The 17,502-nt window shown below is 36.6% G+C and overlaps 1 protein-coding gene across 1 annotated transcript in view; it reads right to left on the reverse strand.

The window, feature by feature from the left end:
• Positions 1-17,502, reverse strand: part of LOC140051176 (chondroitin sulfate N-acetylgalactosaminyltransferase 1-like) — a 51,228-nt gene that overhangs the window by 22,182 nt on the left and 11,544 nt on the right. The window contains exon 2 of the mRNA XM_072096312.1: positions 3,789-3,856. The gene's annotated coding sequence lies outside the window, so the exon portion shown is untranslated. The remainder of the gene's footprint in view (positions 1-3,788; positions 3,857-17,502) is intronic.

Below are 17,502 nucleotides of genomic sequence, written 5' to 3' on the forward strand. Positions count from 1 at the left end.
ATTGAAGAGTTAAGAATACGATGTTGAATTGTTATAATATTCCTATATAAAAAACCACTTATTTTAACTTCTGTAAAGTTGTTAAGTATGTACATAGTGTTCAACAATTAAAAAACATCATAGCTTGGACATTTATTTGATAAATGCAATCCAGGTGCCATGTCCAAAAATAGACTTTGGGGATATCTAAAAAAATAAAAACAAATTAAAGAAACAGTTGTTCATAACAGGTTCCAATAAAGTTTTCATAAGTTGCTCATATACACTAATACAGTGTTATCAGTTACTAATTATAAAAGGTCAAATTAAATTAAATTTCAATCATAAGACATGACAGAGCTATATAAATCTTAACTGTATCCACTCCATGCTATATTGCAATATTAAAAACAGATCAACAAACAAATAACCATTCGGTAATTTAAATTTTAAATTTAAGTATAGAAAATATGGTTAGTTATCTGGAAAAAATGGTCAGCTATGAGCACTCACTGGTTTAACCCAGGGGGGGGGGGGGGGGGAAGTGTTGGAGGACCTCTAGAAGTGCTAAACCAGTGTTGCACCATAGTATGTAACAAATTAATTTCATGTGTTAATATCTCAGATAGTTTGTTAATATTAATTATGAGATCGGCCAAGAAATTAACAGTTTTCAAGGACCATGCATCTATGCACATATATTATAAGGATGAGTAATCGCACAGATATTTTAATTTTATTTAGTGAAACTATAAAATGTGGAATGTCTATCTATACATTGGCAATTTCTATTTTTATTTTGTAGCTTAAAGTGAAAATTCTGTCATATTTCAATCACATTTTCAAATGTCAATATCAATTCTATTTCTTTGTAATATTCTGTGAACATTAATAGAAAATTACAGTATCCAGGATCAGCTCTGTTAAGCCGACGTTCTAATCAAATTTAAAGTATGGTCAATTTCTTTCTGTAGTAACTCCCTAATGACGCCTTCAAATAAAATGCAGTACCATTGTCTGATTCTACTTCCTTCGCCAAATTACATTTGCCACATTCAATCATAAATCACTAAAACTGCAATTTTATATTTCTTTTTCTTAATTAATAACCAGACTAATTTATTAATGAAATAGTGATATTTAATGTAGAAATGTTAAAGAAGGAGACAGGTGTACATTCTTGTATGTTCATATCATATTCGTACATTTTTATATGTAAATTATTTAATTATCAATTAATTATTTCAATACATATTTTATTATCAATAGAAGTTAGAACTTAGAATGAAAGAGTAATTTACTGAAGAATAACAACGAAGAAAAAAAATTATTACGGGATAGCAATGAAATTTTAATATGGAAGTCATTTACTGTAGAATAACATTAACAACAAATAAAAAGTGAAACATTTCAAAATACAACGGGATAGCAATGGAATTTATGGAAGTCTAAAAAAAATACCAATCTGAATCATAATTTTCAAGATGATAAAATAGTTGATGATCTGATTGAGAATAAATATAAAGATTTATTGTTTTTCCAATGAATGAGTGCTTCAGAGCTACTGCGAAGAAAGCCATTTATTTGGAAAATACGGTACAGATATCTTTCAACACAGTAATTAAATATCAATAGTGAAGTTGAACGGTCAATTTATGGATTTTAAAATTAATTTTGATGCATACTATTCAGGTCAGATAAGCAATCTTTGCTATCGGTCTATTTCAAAATTTAAAAACAAAAAAACCATGAAATGATAACAATTATATAGCAGCACATATTCACACAAAATGTGCTTAAGGCCCTCATCCATGGAATAGACGTTAACGTTTTTCAATCAATGCTTCTTCTCCCTAAAGCGTGGTTCCCACTAGCGACGCAACATAAGGACGTAACGCAACGCAAGTGAATTGACCAATCACAAGCGATGGCTTATTCGCTTGTGATTGCTAACTGTCTATAACTTCGCTTGTCATTGGTTAAAACGCTTGCGTTGCGTTTACGTCCTTGCGTTACGTTCTAGTGGGAACCAAGCTTTAGGGTGCGCTCATATTATTGGCAGCCATACCCAGGTGTCTATGTCATAACCATGACAGGAACAGTGTGAACTACATGATAACAACTAGGAAAGTCCCCACTCATCTTGAAGAATTTAATTCATAAAAGCAAATTGGTGGTCTGGGAGTGCGAAATACCTGGATAAACCAACAATGGTCCTTTCTCCACAAAGAGAATTTTATGTAGGGGTAAACTGTCCATGAATTTAGTGAGACATTTCTCCATACAATCGTAATGAATTGTCTTTGTATATACAGTACTAATAGTGTACACTGTAGTTAAGGCTTATACAGTATAGTCAAGACTTGTTCTAATACCATAACCATGGAGCAAGTCGGCCACAATCCTACCTGTATGCAGCAAACGTTACAGCCTTAACTCTTGACCATTGATGTGCTCTGCAGAAAAATAGTGCGAGTTCGATCCTGTTGGCATGAATTTTTTCACTACTCACCTGAACTAGTATCATTTATTTATTCTGCATTATCGGTGAGCAGGAAACAATTTCTCGCTTTCTGTTACATTTATGTAACATTAATTAACAATAACATTTCCATCCAGATAAAACAAATGCATTAACTTTCGTCTGACTATAGCACAGAATGTACTCTCAATACTTCAAAGGTTGAATGTACTATACGAATATATTTTCATGTAAACAATATTATTATCTGTATTCTTTAACTCCCTTTTGACTATTACAAACAATTTATAAAGTACAAGCCACAAACATTGGCAATCTCACTTGTGCAATGATCCTTAGAATGTTCAGAATAATCAACATTCTACAAGTCATACTACCGTATCATAAACTATTGTATAATTTCTCCCATATACAGTACAAACAAATCTTATTAAGCAAATACCAAATTAATTGCAGCTCAGTGACTTAATTAAATTATTACTGCATGGGAAAGAAAGTATAAACACATTATTATCATTGATCACCAATGATGGTGATAGCATGGTCAAATTTACGCATACTGGCCGCTTTGCATTGACACCTGAGAATATTAAGATGATATTTATATTTTTTGAAGATTTGCATGACGAAATCAATATGTTGATATTCTTTACCATGATTGATGATTTTTTGGGTTTCAATGTAATAGTTGACAGTTTAAAATATTTTTGGCCTAAATTGCTCCACATATGTAACAATGTAAAGTTTATGCAACTTGCTTGCAAGGTTTTGGAAAATGTGTGCAAAATCTTGAACTTGAATTTCTTTTGTGAAACCGTGTGATTTTACCTTTTGAGACATGGCTGGGCCAATCTGGACTAAATAGTAAAATTGCATGCAAATACAATTCATATTTACCTTTTAAAATCCTTTTTTTTCTTCTTTCAAATATAGAATATACTCATTCTGTTCTGCCTTATAACTGTAAGCACTATGCTTTCAGTTCTATGTGTATGTTTGTTTATAATGCCATTTAAATTAATGAATTGAAATGTAATTGAATTGACAGATGTTAACTTGAAACGGCAATTGTTCTGCTTCATACTGGATTTTATTACCACCATAATACCATAATTTGTATTCCAAACAAGACACTCGACAAACTCTATCATTCATTCAAAACAAGTATATAGTACTAAACTATATATCTTGAGGGCTAGCTATACATCCTATATTCTTGGTGTGTACTTCCATGATTTATTAAAACAAGGGTAAAAGCTTTTTAAAACAACTCATCTTGTTAAAACCATTTTACTATAAAAATAAGTGGTTTTTTTTGCTTCCTTACCATAGATTTCAATTTCCATACTCTAATAGTATTATGCCGTACATCTTCAGGCGCATGTCAATAATCTTCTGTAAGAGAAAAACCATATTGATTTATGTAAGGTATCACATGACATAGGCCTAGTGATAAAGTATTGCATTTTTTTACTACAGTGTTTGAGACCTCAATATCTTGAATTCAATTAAGACATCCTGTATTTAGTGAACTGCACTGAAGCAGAAAATGAATGGATGTACGAAGGATTTCGAGAAAGGTGGTTTGGGATAAAAAGATGATGGATAAATGATTTTATAGACAGATGAATAATGATTCCTTCAATTTACAAACACATTTACAACACACCCGAGTGTATCCTATAATACCTCATTGGTTAATTTCTTTTCACATGCTGTTCAGTAGTGGTAAATCTAATTCAGTTTTTGAAGCAGCGCTATAATGTCGTAACATTTTTCTGTTCTATTGGTAAACCTACTACTGCATCTAACCAGGGAGTTGTTACTAATAACAACTCCCTGATCTAACAATAACATGACCATGTATAGAAAACCGGTGTTGGTAGTCTATGCTACATTGTGAGGCCTGTGGTTAGTGGTATAGACCATTATTGCAGAGGGGTTGAATGAACTTCCAACTTTTCATATCTTAACTTTCACGTAGGAGAGCATGGTTTAATTTTTTGTTTATCCAGATAAGCTAGGCACAAAATTGATTAGATTTAGTTATAAAATAGGCAAAATCTTTAAAAACAACAATAACATTTCATGAAATTGAGTTATTGATCATTAAAATAGATAAAAACCATCAAACACCCTAATAAAAAAAAGTACGCTTTTATTATTCCAATAAAATAGTTTCAAACAAAAATGTAAAAAAAAATAATTAAATTAGAAATATTACGTATGCAAAACAGGTACCATGCAAGCAGATATCACACAAATATTACATTTTCTGTGGATTTTGTTTATCATTTTAGTAATAACTAAACTAATGTTAGATTAATCCCATTAAAAATAATTACATCTTACAAAATTTCATCAATATAATAATAAACCGCAGTCATTTAAAAAAGTTACTCTATATATTTTGAATCAGATCTATAATATAAGCTTTTACTCTTTAATTATGATATTGGATTTAAAATGATATTCCAAACTAACTATAAAATATTGATTTTGTAGAAATACTGTATAATACACAAAATATTACCAGTGAAAAAATATGGAAAATTCTAAAATTAACATAAGGCATTTCGTTAAAAACGTTTTCAGATTACATCAAAACAAGATGGTACTGAAAAAAATAATCACCATAAACAGCTTCTAAATTTTGTAAGTTGAATTAATTCATATTTTTCTACAAAGCATATAAAAATACACACAGATGCATGTGTATTAAAATTAAATCATGTGAAATTGCTATGTGTATTCAAACTAGACAATTAGTTAGACCTACTGACTGCTTTGGACTTAATTTGGGTAGATTTGGAGTGAAATTTCTCTGAATGTCACCCAACACAAACTGTGCAAAACTACCTTTTAAGGGCCTGTTCAGTATTAAAGTGCTTATCTCCATAAGTTTGAATGGTAAATCGGAAAAGGATGTACTACAAAACGAAAAAAAAAGCTGAAGGTACCCTATGATACAAAAATCACAAATCAACGATTTTGGCATAAATATAAAAGCAAATTAAAGACCCCTTCCCTGCAATTTTGGACGTTTTTTGGAAAATAATACATATATATCACTTTAAAAACATTAAACCATGTCATTCCTTGTCTTAAATGTACGTTTTATGGTAAATTATGATAAAAAGTGAGAAACAATGCACTACCTAAGTAGCTCGCGGCGATCGACCTCTCGTGGACGGTCTTAGGCCTAGCCTAGCTAGGCTTAGTTTTGTAGGCCTAGCTGGTAAACATCGATAACGTACAAACATCGTACGCTAGCTATATACCTAGCCTGACGTTGTATAGTTGCTGCATTAATTGTCTTTCTATTTTTGCCAGACTCCGTTGATACAAATTGGGGAAAACCCGGTATTTTCGCTGAAAAGTTAGGAGTCTTCCATTTGTTTGGCTTCACGATCGATCGAAAAGTGGGCGAATTACAGGTGAAAAACAAAAATATCAATCCGCGCGCAATGCATTTTGGGATTTATAGCGGGCCGCTATAATTATTAGAATTGATTTATTTTTCACATTTTTAACCGTTTAAAGACGAAAAAAGTTATCGCAATAGGACCATATAGTATTATTTTTACATTAAATATAGTTTGTGATCTTAAATTAGATCTAAAAAACGTAGGGAATGGGGCTTTAAGTTTTACATACTAGCATTTCGTATCGATCAATATATTTATTCAAATCTGGAATTGCTGTAATGTTTTTACAATAATTAGATCATCACCTCGATTAACATAAACCATAATTCAGTAGGTCTGAACATAACCTTAATATTGACAGATGAATTTAAGATACTGTATTTTTAGCCCTAAGCTGTTGTGTTCATCCTATAATGCGACCTGTACACATGCACACAAAAAAAACAAGTCACAAGTTTGTATGCCTATCAGAATGTCCTCACTGAAAGTGGCTTAAAATAAGAACACAAAAAAACACCTTACAAATACATTCATCTTTATTTAGGGAAAATACTTCAGAATTCATGTTATAAAAATGATATGATTTAATATTTCTAGTCGGATTGATTGATTTATCGTTATGAATAAGAATATATATAAAAAAAAAATATTACCTCAATTTGTTGTCTACCAAGTGAAACGAATAAAGATATTGACTCCAAATTTATTGCTAAAATATTCTGTCACTTAAATATCAAGTATTGTATTTTGCTGCTAGGTACTTTATTGTTCTTTATTGAATTTTGTTTTGTTTATGAATACTCTTTGTCATTTGTTTCCATGGTAAAAAAGAACATTAAACTTAATTCTAGTATGCACATGCTCTAGTAATATATTATAATTTAATTTTTTAATTTATTGTTCCATGTATCATTAGTTAATTCAATATTTATAACAAAACCTCATTGTCGTAATTTTCATTTTATGATAGACTATAAACATTACATGTTTTATGGTCTTTTTTAACTTTGAATTTTGATTATTTAAATAAATAAAATTAACATTGTTTTGCTGGTTCTTAAAAGGCATTTTCCTCCATTATTATCATCATCATCATTACCATCATCTCAGACATTGTCAGTCCACTGCAGGTGGAAGGCCTCCCCAAGCTGAACCCAGTCTTTATTTTCTGGTTCTTACAAAGCATGTTCCTCCATGGTTATCATCATTACATCATTATCATCATCTCAGACATTGTCAGCCCACTGCAGGGCCAAGGTCTCCCCAGCTGAACCCAGTCTTTTCTCTCCTGTGCAGCACTCATTCTGAATATTCCAGCAAATACTACAATCTCATCCATCCATCACATCATCATCACGTCGCCGTCGTCATCATCTTCTCAGCCATTGTCAGCCTATTGCCTTCCCAAGCTGAACCTATCCTTTTCTGTCCTGCTCAGCTCTTATCCTGGTTAGTCAAACAAATGCTACAATCTCATCCATCTATCATGGCATCATCACGCCGCCACCGGCATCATCACCTCAGCCATTGTCAGCCCATTGCAGGGCGAAGGCCTCCCTAAGCTGAACCCATCCTTTTCTGTCCTGCGCATCTCTCATCTTGGTTATTCCAGCAAATTCTAAAATCTTTCTTATCTATCCATTTGGTGTTTGTCTTCCTCTTGCCTCTTCTTCCATAGTTCTATGGGTCTTTAATTAGAACATCTGTTTGTGTTATAAATTTAACTGTCTCTAATTCTAATTATCATCTATATCAATTTCCTTTCACCTTCGTTTAAAAGAATATCAACTTTATTGTTGATTTCTTTCCGCACTAAAGCTTATGTCTTCGATATTTAGATATTTATATATTTTGTATGCCAGACATTAAGGAAGCGAGTTAAATAATGCATGAAATGGATATTTATTAAGAACAGATTGAGAATATAATATTTCACGTATTGTATACATCATAAAACTGTTTTTCTAAATAGTTTATGTTTTCATTCACACTCTCAACTCTCACATTTTAAAATGCCCTCATTAAATCAAATGTGTTTGTGTACTTTATAAAGATCATGTTAAAATTATTTTACTGCAGTTACTGCAGTAACTACTGTACATTCTTTAACCTTTATATAATCATTTTAGCAAGCAAACACACTGTCTCATAAACATGCATACAGCACTTGAAATTCATCTTATTTCAGAAAACAATTGTAGTTACTGCAGTAACTGCAGCACAATAGTTTTTACATGATCCCTTAACATGAAGGAAAATAAAGCTAGATTGTAAGTATTCTTGATATTAACTGTATTTTGTTTCTTACAAATCGTATTCAAAAATTCTTCTTAATTCTTCAAAGAGAAATGTTAAAAAATCGTATTCAAAAATTCTTCTTAATTCTTCAAAGAGAAATGTTAAAAATGATAATTGAGCTGCTAAAAGCAATATTACTATGCCTCTAAGAAATGCTTGCAAAATGCATCGCCTACAGTATGTTATAAACTGAACAGTAATTATCAGGAATTGATTTTCTAATGAAACTCCATGTTTCAACGAACTCTAAACGCATTCTCTTTGGTGTCTTTCAAAAGTACAAGTAATAACGCTTTAATATCACACTCACTAATATATCAATTTACGATTCAATTAAACTTCAACATTTGGCAATTTCTACTATGTCACGTATGCGCCTGTGAGTAGGCGTATGTTCATTAATAAAAGTTGTTACAATTAACAAATGGAATTGAAAATAAAGTTCCGTGCTGTGGTGTCAAATTCACTGTTAGTATGTGACGCTATGCGTTGAATTGAGTTTCTACGCAATTAGGAAATATCAGTGCTGTGTAAAAAACGTGTCAAAAGAGAAATTTCGCTACAGTAAAGAATCTCGGTGAATAATTTGGTTTAGAAATAAATTAATTTGATATTGATATTTGGGAATTGAATAAAACACACAGCTAGCTTTCAGGCAATTAGTCTAAACATCTGAAGGCAATGTATTAGAAGGATGCTACTGAAACGAATAGCATTTTGATGACTAAACATTCCGAAGTGTAAACATTTGTTTGCACAACATAAATGTTTACTAGTATGCAACATCACACGATAACACCTCATCAACTTACTCAGATACAAATCATATCCACTTTTTAAAATATGTTCTGTGCATGTTTAATACTAGAGCTTGCAAAATAGCTAAACACTAAAGTTAAAAATGCAACATTGTTCTTTTTTTTGGAATTTATTTTTTTCATTCTTTCTCTCCATGCTATACAACATAAATGTAATTGTATGCAACATCAGGCAATAACACCTCATCAAATTTTAACCAAGATTATCACGCTCTATAAAATATAAACAACATTAAGATTCAGGACAACAAATTGAGATTCTCACATTTATTCAACACGGCTTTTCAGAGGTAAGAACGTAATTATTGCTAAGTGCAATTAAATTTTTACTTTATATTGTGTGTGTAAAGTTGTGGCGGTTCTTCATTATTCTAAACAATCCTCTTACTTGCATGTTGTGAATGTAAAGAGCAAAACCTTACAACTGTTAATTATGAAACGGAAGTTTAATGGCACAAGTAATGCCCGACATAATGATTATGAAATTGGAAAGAGCATTTAAGATTTGAATAAGTATTTATAGTTTGTTCCTAAGTATAACCATTCTATTTGATATTAATCTTCATAAAGCTGTGCGCAAAAAAGAAAATAGAATTCAGGTAATAAAATACATTTGACACTAAAGGAGCAAGCAGCAAGTGGTGGAATAGAGTTTTGATGGGTTAAATGCATGCCTTCTAATTCTTGAGTCCTGGTTCAATTCCTCTCTCACTCATGGTTTGTTCTAATGATGAACAACTTTACCTAAAAACTTCAGAATAAGACTTGGGTTAGAATCTTGTAGCACTGAGGCAGTTAAGCCACTAGGTAGGTACAGTAGCTACTTTAGTGCTGTGGTTGTAGTGGGTCACCAGGATCCAGTCATTATTTCCATATGTAGTGTATGCATTGGACAAAGTGATAATTACACAAACCAGAAATGGTGTTGGTAGTCTATAAGTGCTAGCTTACCTGGATAAACCGACAAATGCCATATTTCTCCTCGAAGAGCGAGATATACTCGAAAGTAGAAAATTCATTGAACACCCCTCTCTCTAAATGGTACAGTCCACAAACCTCAAGTGGGAACATCCCTACAATTCACCATCATCATTTCTCAAGACCTCTTGTCTGAGGGGATGGCGGGAGGGTGTTTATCCAGGTAAGCTAGCACTTATAGACTACCAACACCATTTCTGGTTTGTGTAGTCTATTACGTGCCTAGCTTACCTGGATAAACCGACAAATGCCAGTGTAGCACCGGACTAGGTACTAGTCGGCGGTGGGAGACAAGCTACCAATGAGCTTTGTGTGTCCATCACTGATGTGGCTACAGGCGCAAGGTTTGCAGAGCTGTCCAAGGTAATGTGTTCACCATCATGCCTCTATGGACAGATGGTGCACAACAGCGGCACTGGAAACGTTCGGTTTCTCTAGTCGGTGCATCGATATCTTTATTTTTTTTTTTTTTTTTTAAGCAAGATCTTGAAGCAAGACCTTGAGGCCGTACAGGAATCCACAACTCTTTAGTGGCTCCGACGGTATCCTTTTCAAAAGAGCACCTCGCTCACCGGGGGCTCTGATTCGATGCAGTTTCCCTCATGCTAGAAAACTTCATTAAGTACTAGCTGCACCCTCCACAATTACCTCTGACTTGGTTCTAAGGTAAGAGCGAACAACTTGCCTCAGCATTTACCTGGCGCCATCGGCGGTCCAAATGCTATTATAAGCAGGCTATAAGGGTGGGTGTGTGAGAGAGTGGCTAGGACGACGTTAACATCCCATCGAGGAATCAAGACCTTAACTGGAGGTCGTTCTCTGAACATTCCCCGTATCATCTGAGTGATAACGGGGGATGACGAAATCGTGGAACCGTCTTTTAGTGTTGGTGTCACCGCCCCAATGGCGAGCCTATAGCCTGAAATGGTGCGGACCTGAAGACCTGACTCAAATAGGTAATGCAGGAAGGCGCATACTTGACCAAGGGTAACCAACCCTGGTTCTATTTGTTGGCGCCTGCACCATGTAAAGAAATGCTTTAATCGGCTATTGTAGACGGCAAGAGTAGATTCCCGACGAGATTTCGCCGCAAGGGCGGCAGGGCCATCTGGAATGCCTGAGTCTCGGAGCTGATCCCTGAAAATGGCCATACAGTTAGGCGCAGGGATTGTAGGTTCTGTAGTGAGAACAGAGCTCGGCCCTGCATCAGCAGATCCTCTCGAACTGGAAGACGCAGGGGATGATCGTAGAGCAGGTCGAGAAGCAGTGGATATCACACTTGTCGAGTCCAGCCCGGGCGATCAGAAGGACCCGGCAAGGATGGCGCTGAATGTGTGTCAGAACAGTTGGTATTAGTGAGATCGGTGAAAACGCATAAACCCATAGTCCGACCCACGGTATGGATAGGGCATCCACCGCCCACGCACGTGCATCCCGAAACCTTGTGGAGAAGGTCGGGAGCTGTGTGTTGTCTGACGTCGCAAACATTTCTATATGAGGCCGCCCGAAGTGGTCGAATAACAGTGTGGCAATGCTGGGTAGAAGGCGCCATTCCGTGTTTGTGAGGACAGAGCGTCCGCAACAATGTTGAGGCTGCCCGCATTGTGGGCAGCCAAGAGTGTGATGTTGTCTACGCACCATAACATCAGAGTCCACAGGTGAAAGCATAACGTCGGGGACTTCGTGCCTCCTTGACGATTTATATATGCTACCCCTGATGAGTTGTCGGAATGGATAAGGACGTGACGACCGGTCACGTGAGGTCGAAGGGCCTTCAAGGTCCTTTCGACTGCACAGAGTTCTAGGAGGTTGAAGTGGGAGCGCGCCTCCTCGACCGTCCAAAGGCCGGAGGCGCGGAGTGCCTTGGAGCAACCGCCCCAGCCTGTCTTGGATGCGTCTGTCTCTATACGGACGCCCGGCAATGATTTTTGAATTGGCATTCCCACAGTCAACCTGCCTTCTACCAGCCACCATTTGAGATGCGTTCGGATGAAGGCATTCATCGGACCACTTTGAGTATTGAGTCCAAGTGCGGTCGGTAATAAGCCAGCAGATAAAGCTGTCCTGGTCTCATACACAGCCGGCAATACGGAACTAAGGCGACGAAGCTGGCCAGACATCCTAGTGCTCTGAGCCATTCGTAAACCATCGGAGCACGAACAGTAATTAGATTGCGTACTGCACTCATTGCAGACGTTATTCATTGTTGGGATGGACACGCCAAGCCCGTCACGAGATTTATCTGTGATCCGAGATATAGCGGGATTGAGTCTGCACCAGGCACGACTCTTCCCGATTTATAATGAAACCTGCCTGTTCCGTAACGATAAGGACATATTGTAGACTGCTCATCAGTCTGTCCTTAGACTGGGCCACGACCAACCAATCGTCGAGATACATGAACACTCTTATGCCATGTTGGTAAAAGAATGTCGACAGCATTCTTACTATGCGTGTAAACACGCAAGGGCCGTTGGTCGGCAAAACTACGGATTGGTAAGTTGGTCATGGATTCTGAAACGCAACCAGCGTTGATCTGCCTCGGCGATAGGGAAGTGAAAGTATGCGTCTTTCAGATCTATCAAGGCCGCCCAGTCTTCTCGTCTTAGCCCCAACAGGATGGATGAGGCTGTCTCCACCTAAACCTGTGGGGCCGAAAGAACCGCTAGTCTAGACTCATAAGGTTCAGTATGGGTCGCCATCGCCAGTTTTTTTCTGTTAGGAAGACGGTAGACTCGTGTCCTGAGACAGCGCATTGTATATCGACTTGTTCCACTGCCCCTTTTTGGGCAGGAAAGAAAGACCGTGCAGACGCACACAACTCTTTTGTGGCTCTGGCGGTATCCTTGTCGAGCGAGCTCCCCGCTTACTAGGGGGCTCGTAATGTTAATTAACATAATGCAATAGCTGTGTGTAATTGTGGAGAGAAACCACCTGCTCTCCAGCAGGGGTCTCCCACACTCAGGCAAACCATCTAAGGCGACCCCCCTATTTGTCTGACCTTCGAGGGTACAGACTCCACCAGCATGTCACCAGAACCTGCAATCTCCGTTACTTTGCAATCTTGGTGTTGAACGTGCAGCCCTATCTGATCTGCCTCGTGCAGGATACAGATTGTGGGCGTGAAAAAGTCTGAATTTTAGACAGACTTGTGGTGGCGGGCATGGGAGCGAGCACAGTGGCACCATCGGCGTGGGACCAAAAGCTATAATGGTTCTCTTTTTCTAGCAACCACATCAGCAGCCAACAGGGTACATGTGTACAGGGTGGCTTGCCGCTTCTGCTTAACTCATACAGTAAGCAGAGTAGCCTTGATTTGTAGGTCCATGTGTTCTCCTTCAAGCTATACACTACTAGGGCGAACCTAGGTGCGTCAACTAGTAGCGCTGTCTGTGAAATCATTGTGGTTGCATCAAAGGCATACCAGTAGCTCAACACTGAGTACCTGCATTACTCAACAGGTAAATGCAGAAGTGCAATCTCGACCTAGGGTAAGCTAAGGTTTTACAAGTTGGCACTCGCACAGAATGTTTCTTATTGGCTGTGACAGACGGCAAGGAGACATACCCTGAAAAGTGTCAGGATCTGAGGTGCCGACACGTAATGCTCGAAATGTTCCTGCGTTAGAAGGAAGGCAAAAAGGCTCTCAATCAAAAGATTAAGCCTGTTGACAATCCAGGAGAATGACTGGATAAATTGGGGCCTTCCTGAGCGGTGTATGCACAGCAAGTGAACAACACAAGCAACGCAGGAATGATAATTATTATTCTAACCTGCAAAAACCTACCCGTGCCTTCCACGATCTTCGCTCAGTAGAAGATAGTGTCGTCATTGTCGCAACCTGTAACAAGCCATGATCAATGACGAGGGAAGGCAATACCGATAAGTACGGCCTGAAGGGAGGAATATTTTGGAGAGGATAACGAGGCTTCAATTTGCCTCAAGAGAGCTCTCAACACTGTTGAAATGGCCTCCAGCACTGCAAGGAACCAACATTCATCTTGCATGCTCAAAGAAGACACAGTGTTAGCAGGTGCGTCTGCAGCACAAATAAGCAATGCCTCAAAGATTGACTACTGTAGACTGTAAACTCTACAAAAACCTCAGTACAGATGGTACAAATGTACCATGTACATGTAGTCGACCAGGCAACTCAATGAGCCAGGCCGGAGGTCAAATCTTAGATCAGAAAAGGCGAGTCAGTCGCAGCTGACCTGAAGGAATTTGCTTATATATATATGAACAGACGGATCGATCTTGGAGAGAGGTGACTATGACTCCTGGGGACCAGACCTTTAAAGGTCTAGCACAATGTTAGGCCTCTTTGTCTACTAAAACAGAATGCCCAGTCTTATGCAGCATGCAAGGACTGGAACTGCTCCATAAAGGGGGTAAGTTTGTCCTGCAATATCTAAGTCAGGCCTCCCCTATCGAAATGTGTTGAACGATAACTCAGGAGGCCAGCCCAAACAGTAGGTCTAAACACTATGTTAGGCCATAAGCAAGAACCGGAGCTGCCCCATAAAGGGGGTAAGCTTGTCCTGCAAATTCCAAGTCTAGTTCCCTATGAGATGTGGGAATGATAACTCAGAAGGCCAGCTCAAAAGATAAGCCTAATCACTATCTTAGGCAGTACACAAGAACAGGAGCTGCCCCATAATGGGGGAAGCTTGACCTGCAAGATTTAAGTCTAGGCCCAGATGTTGAATGATAAGAAGGTCAGTCCAAACAGAACTAGGCCTAAACACTATGTTAGGCCATAAGCAAGAACAGGAGCTGCCCCATAAAGGGGGTAAGCTTGACCTGCAAGTTCTAAGTCTAGGCCCCTTAAGAGATGTTGAATGATTAGGAGGCCAGCCCAAGCAGGACTCCAGGCTTACATAGGAGTCTTAGCCTGCTACAGTTTTAGGCTTAGGCCCCCTATGCTACTGCAAACATCCTAGACAGTTGGCCTAGGAAAGCATATTTAAAGTCAAAATTATGACACTTCAATGAATCTCTAAACAAGAACAACTACTTAGCTTCGTGCGCATGTAGTAACAATCTCAGTAACTTTCTTTGCAAACAGCAAATTCACTGTGAATTGCAAGCTCTTTGTCAGACATGTTTACTTTTTCATGTCTCGAAAAGAAATGATGATGGTGAATTGTAGGGATGTTCCCACTTGAGGTTTGTGGACTGTACCATTTAGAGAGAGGGGTGTTCAATGAATTTTCTACTTTCGAGTATATCTCGCTCTTCGAGGAGAAATATGGCATTTGTCGGTTTATCCAGGTAAGCTAGGCACGTAATAGACTAAAAAGACATTTTCTTGGAAGAAAAATTCTATTGACCTGGATTCAAAAGTTTAGAAAAAGTCTAATTTAAAGCAACAAATAGAATTATAATTGTTTGTATGTTAAAAGTATAAGAAAAATTTCATTTCAAAACAGCTTTGTTAATAGACGAATAACACAAGGTGTAGGGTTTGACTAGGTAGGAGCACAAGTGAAAAAATTTATAATAATACTGTTTCACGTAAAGTCCAGTGTCAAGTGGTTGAACTAAATGGAACAATTTTAAAGAAAACACTCCCAATTTTGAAAGGAGTTTATAGCAGCAGATTTTGTATTGGGTGATCAGCTTTTACTTGTAATACATAGGCTACTGTAGATAAATTTGCATGAAATCATTTTGGTGTGGTAAAGGAGAGAGAGAGGGGATGCCAATACTATGCATCACTATGGTAATTATGCCTAATGGAATAAGAAAATAAACCTATATTAATTGTCTGTTGGGAGGGATAATTTGTGGAAAAGCATTTGCTTGTCACATTGACGAACGTGAGTAACGAGAGCTCTGGGAAAATGATGAGATGAGAAATTACCGACTTAAACACAGAGATGCTGACTGACATTCAGATCAACTTTGCATGTAACAGCTACGCTGTAGAAATAATATATGGCGACTAATAGTGGGTAATTTAAAAGCAAAAGCAAACAGATTAAAGCTGAACAGAATTAAAGGGTTATAGCAAAGTTGTTGAATTAATTTTCAGAAGGAGAATAATCCCTTAAAATTCAAGAACTTTGTAAACATTTTGAAATTTAAGAAACTGAACGGTTGCACTACAGTAGTAACTTTCTCCACTTAAATAAAAAATAAATAATAAAAACTAATACATTTTACATTTCTTCTATGGTATTTCAACTCAACAATTTTATGTGCCTGTAGATGAGTCTAGACAGTTTACTAATTATACAATAGTGATGACCTAAGAAAATATAAAAACAACTGGTTGAGAATTATAGTACTTAAGAGACAAGTAAATGGCGAGCTGCGGGGGAGGGACACGTTCTGCAGTGAACTGCCAAAAAGAAAGAAAAAAACTCAATTGAAATGTTCATTACAGAAATAGTGTGAGAATACTTTACAAGCAATTAAAGTAGGACTTTTTCAAGCTTTAGATCATTTTTTTAAACAGTTTACTCAAACCAGAAGGAGTGGAAAGCGGTTATTTAATTATTTTGTATTGAGATGCAGCCATCTTGGTAAACATCAATTGGTTTTCAATTGATAACAATTAATATGATTTGTGCAAACCAAACATTACTTATAGTCCAATATTTTTCAAATAACCAAAAAATAGATGGAAATATGGATGCATGACATTAAACTAAGGTACATTGCTTTCAATTTGTAGGAATAAAACTGCCTAGTGGAAAACCATATGAGTGGAACAACTATTGACTAATAATAGTGAAAATGTCATGTCTAGTGTGGATTATGCTCTTTAAACACAATGTTCAGACTCTTGTTGTGTAATCATTTCAGATGCAAATGAGAAATAAATGCAAATCCAGTCAAATCATAACTGTTACAAAACTAATAATGCAACATTTAAAACACTAATTTATAGACAATTTTCAGACAATAATTTCCAAAACAACGAAGATACAAAGACACAAACCAACAGACAGCTAATTACAATAATTAACCTTGTTAGGGATTTGATGGTTTTGCATAAATGGATTTTCACACTTCAGATAATTCTACACTGTACACATTATTTCTCAATTATCATCTGTTTTCTGAACATCGACCCGAGCAAAGGTTTAGGAAAATAGATTGGTGAAGTCTGATGATTTAATTAGAAACCTAAAAAGAGCAAAAATATGACAACTTGTACAATAGTAGTTACTGCATGTGCTGCATGATATCTGTTTTAAAGTCATTTACCTACAAACAAGTTCAAATCGTTGTGTCTATAAACACACAGTCAGCCAAGAATGTTTACAACTATTTGTCCCCATAGCCTAATAATATAATTTATAAAAGGAAACTGTATGTTCCTGTAACCTGTTATAAGCGTACAATAAACTCTAGTGGATGAGAATGAAAGCGGTAAAGAAAATCTTAATATGCAACTCCATAGATTTTTAACCATTGAATCACTCATTGATAAAAGATTAAGGGCAGACAGAAATTGCTGTCACTGCCAACAATCATCATTGATATACGATCCATTCTTTAATTATAA

Source organism: Antedon mediterranea, chromosome 6 (assembly GCF_964355755.1).
Source record: "Antedon mediterranea chromosome 6, ecAntMedi1.1, whole genome shotgun sequence".
Classification (NCBI taxonomy): domain Eukaryota; kingdom Metazoa; phylum Echinodermata; class Crinoidea; order Comatulida; family Antedonidae; genus Antedon; species Antedon mediterranea.